This window comes from Geospiza fortis, unplaced genomic scaffold (genome assembly GCF_000277835.1).
Source record: "Geospiza fortis unplaced genomic scaffold, GeoFor_1.0 scaffold146, whole genome shotgun sequence".
Taxonomy (NCBI): Eukaryota; Metazoa; Chordata; class Aves; order Passeriformes; family Thraupidae; genus Geospiza; species Geospiza fortis.
Window position 1 is genome coordinate 1,379,298 of NW_005054455.1, and position 11,895 is coordinate 1,391,192.

An 11,895-nucleotide genomic window follows, 5' to 3' on the forward strand; every position below is an offset into this window, starting at 1 on the left:
TCCTAGGGAGGCCCACAGTCAGAGCAGTTCTGGGAGGAACATCTCAGTTTCTGATATTAAACACTCCTGGAGGAAAAGTAAATGCTGCCAGATACAAATCTACTTTGCCAAACTCATGTTGTTTCACCTATTTAAGTTTCTCAAACGATGTAGCACGAGGATAAACTTTTCATTTTATATCAACAGATCTTTCTTACTCCCCAGAGCTCTCCTTCCTCCCTGGAGATGCATTTTCCAACTGCCACCGCATATCCAAAATTTAAAGATCTATCAGTTACATGGTTTCTAACACATCTTGCAGGAGAAATAAAAATTCCCACAAAGGCTGTTGTTTATTGGTTGTGCCTGTGCTACACAGGAATTACACCACAACACAGACTTGGCAATGAGTAACTAACCTCAAATGTCATGGTGGGACAAAAAAGAAATTAAATTTCCCCCACCTCTAAAGTCCTGTTCATGTCCATGAGCAGTAAAGACATTCCCCCACTGGGAGAGGACCAGGCTGTGCCCAGGGATGCTCAGATCAGGGTAAGGAGACATTTCTGGGGCATTAGATGGGCTCTGAGTGCTCTGTGTGCAGGGACAGGGATTCCCCACTGACCACAGCACTGAGGGACCTCACTCTGACCCTGAGTGCCCACACTCAGTGTTTTTTGCCAGCAGCACACCCCAAAATTTAGAGCAGCCTGGCCAGGTTTAAAATTTCCTGTACTGCATGCCCAAGTAGCTGCTGTGGCTGCACCTCCACCCTGCATAACCAAAAAAAAAAGTTTCAGAAGTCTGTAAGCTCTTCAAAGAAAAGGGGATCAGGTTTATATCTTCATTAAAGGATGGGGACACCCCTGGCATGACCCAGATCATCACCAGGAGTGTCATATTTCAATTAGCTCTGCCCTGTGCTGATAGCACTTTGCATATCACACACTTTCCATACACATTTAATAACTGCAGGATTTTCTTGAGGAAAAATTTCAAATTTTATGAGACAGGAAGGAACATCAAATTATAAGGTCTTTTTTACTGTTAAATGAAAAAATCATTAAGAATAAAAGTTACTGGATTAGAGGCAGAGCAGAGGAAAGATGGCCCAAGAACGCAGGCAATGATTTGGGATTTGAGAAACATGAATTCAAATCCTAGCTCTGCTGTAGTCCTTCTCCTGGCACATCACTCAGGCTGCTCAATTTTCTGGCTTCTCCTTCTGTAATAAAGAGATAATAGCACATACTAATCTCACAGGAATATTGGGGCTTGATAGCTCTTAAATGCCACAGAGCTGTGGAAATGAACTCGATCAAAACCCCCTTAATGCTGCAATCTGGAGAATATCCAGAGTGCAAACAATTGCCAAAGTGTTTTGGCTGCTTACATGCATGTGGAAATTTTCATAAAGCCTGAGTAAGAAAATGTCTTTGTGATGTTCATGAAGGAAGAACCTCAGTGGTGTCAGAAAACAGGCTGGTATTACAGTAAATTCACAGGCTCAGGCCAGGCTCTATTTAACCCCTAAGGCTTTTACTTGGTTAACTCCAAACATCACTTGGAAAGATGGAAAATTTAGAAAGTGCACAGAACAACCCATCAGAAAGAAATAGGGACTGAATTCTTAAAAGAGAAGAAGGAGAAATTAGGAAGTTGTTACAATATTTCTTTCCATGTACATTTGTGTACAGCCAAGGGAAAATTACAATGTTAATTTTAGTTACAGAGTTGTAATTTGTGATAATCTACAGTGATATTCCAAGAAAACCCTCGTGCCTCTTGTTTTCAAGATGTCCTATTCAATTTCAGTGAGCCTTATGCTCCTGAATCTACTCTGAGAGAGTGACTTTAGCTGCCCCAATAAATACAGAAATCACCTGCAGCAGTGATAAAGCACAATCTAAACAAGGACAGCTCCTTTATTTCTGTAGGAGGATCATGGTTTCAGTGAGCTGAGCAGCAGAATCACCAGTAAATCACAAGCAGACAACTGATACTCTGGTTTGTAGCCCTTTTAGCATTCAGGAAATGAGAAATTATAGCAGTGGTTTAACAGTGACTCCTATAAACCTGCTCCCACATAACTGCTCCTTCATCCAAAAAAATGGTGATTCTACTCATAAAAACTTCACATTAATGACAGCAAGGAAAAAAACCCACAACATTTTCTTCCCCTGTTGTAAATGAAACCTTGGAACATGCAGATTTTAAAAACCCCAAGCCCACCAAATTAAACAAAAGTATATTTAGCTCCCTAAACAGGAAAGCACATATCTAGTGAAACATATCTAACTAATGGAAAAGCAATATTACAAATCAGCCACCTAACACTGAATTACCTCACAGCAGCACTAGGGGAAAAAAAAAAAAAGATAAATCCAACACAGGTCAGGCTCAGCTGCCCTAGTTAAGCTTTTTCTGAAGCAAAAACATCCATGAGAATATTCTGCTGCTCATCATTAGGAGTGGGTAAATGCCTCACTGCTCCTGGCCCTTAATGAATTCCTACAATAACTGTTGAAGATATTTGAAGATATTGCAAAACAACAATGAATAATATGACAGTGGAGCAGATCCTAACAACTAAACAGTTCCCCATCCTAGCTGAGATAAAGTAATGGAGCAGAACTTACTGCATCATTTACGTTGTCTAACTACCATTCTTCATCCCTTTTTTACTGTAATTTGCACATATCAGTAATTCAAAGTGCTGCAATTTAAAAAATATTCAACTCTCTAGACTAATACTCTCATTCAGACTGCATCAGAATAGAGAGAGAAGAATAAAAAAGAATACCATCATTAATTTTTTTTCTTCCACATTTTTTAGAATAAAGATATAATATTGGTTTCTTTCTAAGTGAATTGGGATATTTTATAATAGATTTCTTTCACAATTGTTTTTTCCATGCCTCTCAGGTAGAAATCCCTAGATCATACTAAACTCCTCAGACTCCTCCTTGGCATGCTATGATGTTTTGGAAAATAAATTTATTGTTTTAACAATTTTTCACTATGTATTTAATGGGGGGGGGGGAAGACTCATAATGCCCTATAATATTTTCAAAGCAATTACAGCTATTTCCCCCTTATTTTGTTCTGAGTGTTTACAATTCCAAGGAAAACACAGCTCACTCTAAAATTAGTGAAATGAAGTTTAAATGCCTTTTTTTCACTGGCTTTATAAGCCCTTCCTGCAGGTGCCTCTGCATCACCACCAGACTGCCCTGCAAGGTAAGACTGGAGAGCAAAAGCCTTTTAATATAAATATCTTTACATCCAGCAGGGTTTAAAACATGGATAACCATGGCAGAGCTTCCAAAGGATGAAGCTGTCAAATTAACATGAAGCAGCACCCCTGGCTCATCCTTTCTCTGCTACTTTAAAATCTCCCAGTCAGGGAAAGGTGTTACTAATAAACAAGATCACTTAATTACAGTATGCTTATCAAATTATGGAACAGCTGTTGCTGCATGCACAGCCTGAAGAGTAAGAAAAAAACAGAATGGGCAAGAATCGTGGAAACTTTCTGCCAAACACTGAGACACTTCTGATTTCTTTTCTTTTTTCTGCTCCTGACCCCCTGCCAGTCACTATTTGTCCTTGATTTCCCACTGTATATTTGGAACAATCCTATCTCCTCTGCCTGTCATGTTTATTTTCAGTGGTTTTCTGGAGCTGTTTTGTATTGCTTTGTTTTCTGGTTTGCTCAATGCACTGCAGCTTTGCTGGAGGAGTACTGGAGGCATCACTGCACCATTAATAGAAGGTCAAACACCCAAATCCATAGGCTGTGAAACTGAATTTTAAAATCCAGGATTTCTCTAGTTAAAACTAGACTTACCTCAACATATTTCTCTATCAAAATGAAACAGGAAAACAACTGCAAATCAACTATAGCTAGGAATTGAACTGAAATTCAACCAAGGGCACTGAATACAAAATTCGATTATTACAAGAGATTTTGACAAGGAGCAGATATTCATTTCAACAAATGCAATTCCAACGCCTTAACACCTGTGTGCTGGACAGGAATTTGTGGTTTGAAATGCTTTTTTCAGGCAGGGAAGGGGACAGAGCATTCCAGCAGTGTGGTAGCTGTGCCCCGTGTCCCGGGGGTGAGGAGGGCATCCCGCCCAGGCAGATGGAGCTGCCAGGAGCCAGCTCCCATCCAGAGCTGTTTCCAGGCAACACTCGGGGCTGGGGCTGAGCCTGCTGACACAGGGACCCCTCAGCTGATGGAGAGTCCTGCTGCTGCCTTATGGGCACCAGGAAAATAATCAACAAATGATGCACGTGGAGCTTTGGGAGCGTTAAACCTTCCTCAGGTTCCAAACGAGCATTTTCTTCTCTCTTCTTGCAGCTCCCCAAACCTCTGCTTTAGTTTGTTGAGGGAAAAATGAATATCTTTTCCTGGAAACTAAATTTATAGCTACTGAGGCACTGTGTTCACAGCCAAATTAATGTGAGCTTCCTCAAAACATGCTGTGATTATCTCAGGGACTGCTGTCTCCCCTGGGCTAGAAACCCCAACCTCCTTCGTGCAATTTTTTACCAGAATTTTTCTAACAAAAGCTGTCAATTGCATCAAATTCTGCTAAGGGCTGTAAGGTTATTCTGTGCTAGAAAATACTGTTCGTGACAGAGGAAAAGCTAAAAGCAACAAGCATGCTGAGCACTACAGAATTGATTTAAATCTATCCTCAAGATGAACAGGCTTTTTTTTCATCCAGTAAGCCAGGCAGTCTTTTTGAAATAATGAAATCTTATTTCCAAGACATTAGGAGGAAGATTGTGTTCAGTGTAGGAGAATAAATGCAAAACTCTTCTTTTTCTTTTTTCTAGCAAGGACTGTGTGTCTAATTTTTTCAGTTACATGAAACTTTGTGTGTTGGGGCAGAACTCAGCTTCTCACATTAATACAGTGGAACAAAAAAGTGAACATAGTCATTTATTTTGTCAATACCCATGTGCAACACAGAGCAAAGAAAAGTGTAATTATAAATGCATTTAAAGCAAAAATATATTCAGCCTAATACAGAACAAGCCATGCTCATTATCTAATACAAAATATCTGAGAGCTGGAGTTTATTTTAAGCAGAGGATTATTAAAAACTGTTTAAGTATAAAATACACATCTACCACAAATTACACAGTTTTGTCTGACACTTCTGTGTTTACCATAAGTATAGAAAGCTATACCCTGAATAAAAAGTGCTTAATCATTATTGGGTTTATGTATGTGCTACAAAGAAAAAACTTACTAAAGAATAAATTCCAAGTATGACCAAGCAACAAGTGGTTTGGATTTGAAAGCCTCTTCTCAGAAAGGGAAAAGGCAAAAATCTAATCAGCACAAAAACTTTTTTCATATGTCCTATAAATTTTGGAGATTAATTCATGATATTCCCTATTCTAACTTTATAGAGAGCATTTTCTAAAGGACAGTATGATGAATTAATTATCCAGAGCTGTTGTGAGGGCAAAAAGTGTCTGTGAGAAATCTGTACACAAAGTAATCAGCCAAAGGTGGCACAAACACGACAGTGACACAACCCAAACACACACAAGGGAAACACGAGAGAAAATCACTTTAACCTCCAGCCAGAACCAGGCAAGATTATTTCCTAAGGATGTCACTGCTCACTGAAGACTGAAAGCCCTCAGACCCTTGACTTGTGCTCTGTTAGCCTGGAGATGCAGCAAGCTGGAGAGTCCCAGGAATTTCTGCATTAATTGTGAGAGCACAGGAGAGATCTGGGAAAATCAACAGGCAAGAAAAAAACCCAGGGACTTACTGAGAGGAGGCTCTGCTCATGGAAACAATAGGCACCACTCGCATGGGGCTTCTGTGGAGTTTCCTGGGGAGAGAAAAATCACATTCTTAGTGGGAATGAGGGATTCAGGGCAGCTCCTGCTTGTGCTCTGCCCTCACTGAAAGATCCAACAAAAAATACCATTGCTAATGCACTGCTTGGGCTGTCACTGCACACGCTGTTGGGTCAGAAGAGTTTTTTTATTGTAGTACAAAGCCAAACAGCAAAATCTGGTTATCGATTCACAAGCATGATTTTATTATTTATTATACATTCCATGGACAGCTTGCAATGCATTTGAAACCAAAAATCTATGTTTTCATTGCAAATTTACCTACTAAAACAGACATTATTAAGCCATAACTGTAAATTTTCCCCAGCACAGGTTTCTGTTTCAATAGGAACACACCACTGTAATTTGCTTTTTGTGTATCCTTCAATTGAAAATTTGCAACATTTTTGCAAAAGAAAAGTTGTCATAAAATGCATAACCAAAAGGGGGGCATTCAGAATATGTTTTACAAGCACATATTTGGGAATTCCAATAGGGTAACGCTCTATTCCATGCCATTCTTTCTTATTAATGAGCAGCTGTTACATGACACATTTTACTGAATTATTCACTGAATTTTAGTAGGTACAGTAAGCTCAGTCATGTTTTACCTAACAGACTCTTCCTACACGCATTTTTCATTTCCATGTGCAAATGGCAACATGGACTCTTTGATACAAATACTCCTAAAAATAAAATTTTGTCCATATTTTGAGTGTCCAAAGATAATACACACTTAGGTCAGAGTATAATCAGATCAATCTGTCAGTAAATTTAATGTACTTTTTATCCACTTCAGTAAAATTCCTATCAGTAAACATATTGGGTATTTTTTCACAAAATATCCTGCCCTTTATATGTGGTTTCACTTTAAACAAAAATAAATAAAGAAATAAAATAGAATTTTTTTAAAATCAATGGAGTTTCTTTCTAATGCAACTGAGGAAAAATGGCAGTAGCAGAAAGGCACACGCTCTATAAACATGACAGGAAGGATTACAATGATCACACACCCTGATAAAAGAACTTCAGAGTTTGGAAAGGTGACAAGCAGGAGCAGCAAACACTTGAATTTCTGTCTCCTTGGAGATGGGACCATCATGAGAGGAGCATCTCTTGGAGCTGAGAGCCAACTTCCCACTGATGCTCTCAGCAGCAATGGCACTGCCTGACTGCCCAAACCCTCCCAACAACCAATTTCCAAGCTGAACACACAAGTTTCTTCTCATTTATGTGTTGCTGGGCAAAAGCAAGAGTGGCACACTTAGAAACTGTCCCTCTGTACAGATTTCTGCCCACCCCAGGGAATACCCAGCCCTGCTGGGCACTGCAGCCCACTGGCACCACCAGCTAGCTCAGGGCAAACCCCACAGCACTGGGGGCATTCCATCACCCACCCACTGCAGGGCACCATTTCCAGGGCTTGTTCACACTGAAATTATCTGCCTTACCAAGCACACTGAATTTGTTACCCAGCTACTCTGGCAATACCTAAACAACCAGCAGGATTTCAGGCATATTCACATATTCTAGCTTTCAGTAGAAGGAAATACTAGAAGAAACTGGAAAATGCCAGTACTTTTGTGTGAAAAACCTCTACTGTAATTGTGATAAAATCCTATTTGCAGGCCTCAGGATAACCTGGTTGGCTCTGGATTTGGGTGTTATACCTTATTCCTCACACAGACACAAAATGCCATTGAGAGCTGCCCACACAGCTACAAGCAATCCTGTGGAGACACACCACCTGCACATTGCCAGTGCTAAATTTCCTTTTCCACAACTGCCATCAATTGTGGTAAAACATGAAACAGGCAAGTTTTGCACTCCTATGACAGAGAAATAAACTCCAAATCAGCCAAGTTTAGCTTGCAGCTGGTGTTACAATATCTGCACGTGGCAGGCACACCAAGAGCAGGAGAGCCTGACCACAGTGCTCCTGCCTGTCACTGTCATATTTTCTGAAAAACCCTCCTTGCCCAGGATTCTTCTCCTGGGAAGCTGAGAAGCCTCAGAGAAAAAGGAAAACAATATAATCTCATTTGCTTCTCCTGGGTTTTGATGCTTTGGAATGTGGTTTGGAGATTGTTTATCCAACTGGTCATTGTTTGATTGGTTTCATGTGAATTGTTTTAACTTAATGACCAATCACTGTCAAGCTACGTCAGACCCTGGAAGGAGTCACGAGTTTTTATTATCATTCTTGGTAGCTTTCTGTCTGTATCCTTTCTCTATTCTTTCGTACAGTTTAGTATAGTATTCTTTTATATAAAATATTATCATAAAATAATAAATTAGCCTTCTAAGAACATGGAGTCAGATTCATTCCTTCCTGCCCCAGAAAATACCACACCTGCTCTGTTCAGAGACAAGGGAAACTGCACAGGCAGCTGGAGGAAGCCCAGCTGAGTGTGTAGGGAGAAGTTTGGCACAGATGATGATCCATTAAGATTCACTTAAAAATGAAGAAGTGTTTCCAGGTGAAAGTGCCAGTACTGAGACACCCCAAGGGCTTCTCCCTTGGAGCAGAAGCTCAGGCAGCCCCAACAACTGAGGTTGTTCTGCAGGGTCACTGAGAGCCCCAGGCCAGGGGCTCTGGCTTCAAAAATATCACCAGAGCCAAGCATTCCAAGAGTATCCCAGACATGTTGTTATTTTCCAGTAGAAGTGGTTTCGTTAAGCATTATATTAAAGAAAAAAAAATTACCTAAAGCAATAATAAAAATCACTACAAATACATATATACAATTACTAAGTCTGACTTAACATCGACTGCTTCAGACCTTTATCAAAAGCCTACGTCTAAATTGATCTAATCTGATATTTTTTAATTCTGTTCTAAAAATGCAATTAAACAATGATATCTCTTGCTGCAAGTTAAAAGCCGTTCCCTTTAGATAACAACCAAATACAACAAGCAGTGAGTTCTGCCATCATTAGACTTCTAACCATATTACTTCTATTTTGAGGCTTTTTTTGTTTGGTCTCCGTTTAATTTCCTGTCAGCCTTACAAGAGATTTCTAATGTTTGGGCTGTAGGATATGCTCTGATTAAAAATAATCTTCCCAATTACTGCCTGGCATGACTCTACTGCCACATGCACTCTGCCACTGGCTTCTGCATTTCTGTCAGCAGTAATTGTGTCTGTAGCTTCTAACTGTAAATGAAAACCCAGGGGGCATATTTGGGTTCCAGTTTCCTTTGCCCAGCCATATCTTTTAATTTGCACTGTCTGTCAAAAGGAGATGTTTGTAGGCACTAAAAGGAAATCCTCAGAACATCAGGTTAAAAAAAGGGAAAAGGAGAAAAAATGAGATGCAACTGGAATATGATAAACCACATTTGATATTTATGCCAGGATACTCAACACAGAGCAGCTCACTGCCTTGATTAGCTTTAGAAGAGAGGACTGAAACCATTTACGGAGCATTTCTAGCTGCACTTTATTACCATTAAATTTAATCCTGAATCTTAAGCAACACCTCAGTATGGCTATTTTTTTTTTAAATTCAATCATTACAATGAATACTTTACAGAACAGCATTTCCAGTCACAATGGAAAAAATGATTATTTCTCAGGCTCTGGGCCCTGGCCTCAACTGTGCCATGGGGTTTCCATCTCCAGCGTGGCTGACCTCAGACATGGCTGTTGGACTACTCTGCCCCTCCTCTCCAGCCTTTGGGTGTTCCTGTGAGGACTCCAGACCCCAAGGGTGCCCTTGTCCCCCTCCATCCCAAGGGGCTGCTGCTCCTGGAGCCCCCAGGTAGACCCTGGGGCTGTCAGTGGGATGCCCTGGGAAGGCTGACCTAGAGCAGAGGCTGGACAGCGTTACAGAATAAAGCAAGGATTTATTGAAAGGATCTCCTCCATGGATGCGCCTTGGGCAGCACAAGAGCCCAGCCAGGGCTGCACCCAAGATGAACCAAAATGGTCACAAAATGCACGAGCGCTCCCGGGGTCTCTCCCTGGGATCAGTTCTGCTCCATTTGCATCTTGCAGTTCATTGTCCCATTCCAGCTTTAGCCCAGGCAGTCCCACCCTGCTTGTTTTTCTCTCTCCAGCCCACGGTGTTTGTGCTCTTGGGCTGAGATTTGGATCATTTGTCCTTGGTGCCCAGCTAGAGAAGGAATTGTTTTGTCTCCCTGCTCTGTGCAGAGAGCTCATCATCCCCTCATATGAAGCTCAGACCCACACACTAAAGCAGCACAGAATCTGAAAAATATAAAAGCTAAACCTGAGGCATCAAGTGGAGCTGGCTCTGCTCTCCAGACCCAGCTGGGCTGTGCTCCCTGGGGCAGCCCAGAGCTCCTGGGAGCTGCCCCATCCCTGGGACACCTTCACTGGGAGCCACGGGGCTCAGACCTGGCCCTCAGGGCAGCCACAGCCACCAGGGATGTGCTGGATTCACGTTCAGAGCCCACAGGTTCCCTTTTCCTCCAGGAGTGCTGGAGAGGTGGCCCCATGTCCCAGGGAATGCTCTGTGTGACAGGAGCAGGGTGGGATCAAGGTGCCCTGGGGCACAGAGCCTGGAAGGACAAAGCACCAAGCATAGGCTGTGCCCTGTGAAGAGGACACAGAAGAAACTCAAGGAGGAGAACAAACACCTGATATAATGCCAGGAAGGAAGCTTTGTGTGGAAGGGAAAATGCAAAAACAACATGCACATGGGATACTGCAAAGGGTAACAGCATGAAGAATATTAAGAAGACAGTTGCAGTTATTGCTAGGAGCAAACATTCTGTATAAAATGAAAAATACTGTAAAGTCCTCTAAAATAATTTTCTATGAAGTCTCAGTCTCTGTTCTTTCAAAATTAAGTAATTTTTTGTCTCAAAATGAAAATGGCACACAGCACATTTGGAATCCAAGAGATGCAGAGCATATTTTTGAACAAAGGAATCATGGATATCCTCTTTGTGATAGGAGGATAAACACTGAGATTTGGTGAATATGAGCAGGGATTTGTCCAAATAGCACTTAAAATTGAATAGCTTCTCTTGGCATAAGAACTGATTGGAAATATTAAATGCAAATGTTAGTGCTTTGCACTGTGTTTGCTGGTTGATGCTCTATTCTGTATTGTTTGTATCTGTACATGAGGGCAGACACTGCAAAGGTGAGAACAGATTCAGACTCAGCTCTGTCCTGAACCTTTGGCACGGCTCTCCAGGTGTTTCCCTTTGTAGGGCTCTGCCCCTCAGGGCATATTCTGTGCAACAAAAGACTGGTAAGAGAGAAGAACTTCAACACATCAACTGAAAGGTCTGTGCAGTGGAGATTGTGACCACGACTGCCTTCACAGCTGCAGGGTGGTACAGAGGAAAAATGGCACAGTTCTGTTCAAATATTACTTTTAAATTATTGTACAAGCTATGTAAGAAATCCTTTGTGTCCCTCTGAGCCCTAAAGGGCAGCAGGGCTGCACGTGCTGCAGCACAGAACTAAACTGTGATAACCTCAAGCTATCCTTGCTTCTATTTCCATATCTTACCTGAGATAAAACCATCACTTACAATGTATATCTCCCTACCCGTGACTGAAACTGCCAGAAGGTTTAAATAAATACCTAAAAAAGAAGGTAAAGCCTCTGAGTTAAAAAGGGCTACTCCTGTGACTGAGGCCATGTGGATGTTTACATATTTACCCAGCATAAAACCTGTAGGATTAAGTACAGCAGCAAACATATCATGAAGCTGAAAGGAATGTGGGTCTCTTACAAAAAGACCTTTGAGAATTTTGGCTGCAGAGACAGCTCAGAGGCAGAGCCTCAGCTCCTCTGCCAACGCAGGGAAGGGGCAGAGCCCAGGGCACAGAGCTTCCCCATTCCTATTGCCATTGTGACCCTTACAGGTCCCAGAGCTTTTCTTCTCACTTTTTTTGGTTGGTTGTTTCTCCCCACTTTCCTACAGCACAGACTGTTCTGCCCCATGAGCAGGCAGAAAATTCCACCCAGAGCAGCAGTGCTGCTCCCATGTTAGCCCTGGCAACACAGCTGTGCCAGCCAGAGTGAGACCACTCATCACTCATTCCAGGAAACAAC

The 11,895-nt window shown here is 41.6% G+C and overlaps 1 protein-coding gene across 2 annotated transcripts in view; it reads right to left on the reverse strand.

Annotated features, from left to right (window-relative positions):
• Window positions 1-5,846, reverse strand: part of RBFOX1 (RNA binding fox-1 homolog 1) — a 667,961-nt gene extending 662,115 nt beyond the window's left edge. For both annotated transcript variants that reach the window (XM_014309823.2, XM_031062663.1), the window contains exon 1: window positions 5,784-5,846. The gene's annotated coding sequence lies outside the window, so the exon portion shown is untranslated. The remainder of the gene's footprint in view (window positions 1-5,783) is intronic.
• Window positions 5,847-11,895: the final 6,049 nt, after the last annotated feature.